Source organism: Puma concolor, chromosome C1 (genome assembly GCF_028749965.1).
Source record: "Puma concolor isolate L17-30 chromosome C1, mPumCon1.1.hap2, whole genome shotgun sequence".
NCBI lineage: Eukaryota > Metazoa > Chordata > Mammalia > Carnivora > Felidae > Puma > Puma concolor.
In genome coordinates this window covers 166,818,316-166,819,813 of record NC_141674.1, presented here as the reverse complement: position 1 = coordinate 166,819,813, position 1,498 = coordinate 166,818,316, and positions in this window count along the sequence as shown.

The window sequence follows — 1,498 nt, the reverse complement described above, 5'->3', positions numbered from 1 at the left end:
AAACATCTGCCTTGGGGAAATCTTTGGGCATCATAAAAGTTCCCTGCTCCCCCTTTAACCAGATTTTACTTCTGTGCTGGCACAAGAGGGCTGCCAGACACAGCACTTGGGAAACCTACATGCTGTAATGTAATCAGCTGCTCTCACTTCCGGTCCTCTGGAGCGACATCTTTACTAAGACCTCCCCTACTTGCTTCCCTCTCCCCTCTTCCCACAATTAGCTTATCTCATTTCAGGATGGCATCTGGATTAGGAGCCTTTGGGACAAAGCGGGAGGAAAACAGGAACCAGAACTAGATTAGGTTTTGAGAGCTTATCCCACTATATAAAATCCTGGATATGCCATTTAAAAATAATCATCATAAGGGATCTATTCAGTGATTACAATACTAGTTTTCAGTTTTTCCCTGAAAAAGAAGAAAGAGAACATGGCGAAGCCACGCAAATGTCCTTGTGACCTTCTGCTCAGAAGTAGCATGTGTCACGCCGGTCATATTTCATTAGCCAAAGAAAGTTATATGACCAGGTCTGATATCAATAGGGTGAAGAAGTATAATTCTGCCCCAAAGAGAAGCAGCGAGGTATTTTGAACAATATTACAATATTGCAGTCATACTCCAATTATCAAACACATTTAAAAAAATGTTTTTAATGTTTATTTTTGAAAGAGAGAGAGAGAGGGAGCACGAGCGGGGGAGGTGCAGAAAGAGAGGGAGACACAGAATCCGAAGCAGGCTCCAGGATCCTCAGCTGTCAGCACAGAACCCGACACAAGGCTCAAACTCACGAGCCATGAGATCATGACCTGAGCTGAAGTCGGACGCTTAACCGCCTGAGCCACCCAGACACTCTTCAAACAAATATTTGAAGCTTAAAGTTTAGAAATTAATGAAAGTGAAAAAGGAAAGTTATAGGGAATAAAAATAAGATCTTGGTCAAACTTGAGTAGCTAAAGAGAATTGAATGTCTGATTATAACAAAGGCTGAGCAAAGGTCCACATCTGATGAATTGCTTAGAGTGTTTTACAAATGACCTGTACAGAATCTGGCAGAACTGACCATCTAGAACTTAGAACTAAGGTGCTCTAAAGAAGTGAGATTCAGGTAAAGTACTCACCGCCGTGTGGGTGCAGAATAAGAAAAACTAGAATCATTTGCTAATATTGGAAGAAAAGCTCTGCATTTTCTGACAAACACAGTTCATCAATATGGTTCCCTCTATAACAAAAGACATCCAGGCCCAAATGGTGGTTCCCAGCAGTTTGGTGGTAGATGTGGCCCTGAAATAAGTGTGTGGCCTGGAAAGAAGAAACATAATTTTAATGGGGCCAGTCCCAAAGCACAGGCAGCTCTGAGAGCTAGGATGTCTTGGACGATCACTTCTACTCAGCCAGTAGCCTGGTAATGGAATCTTCTTTCAAGATCAATGAAGAGCTGAAAGGTTCCTACCCATTTGCTTAAGCCTCACTCAGCTAGCTAACAGCTCTGAGCAGGCTGC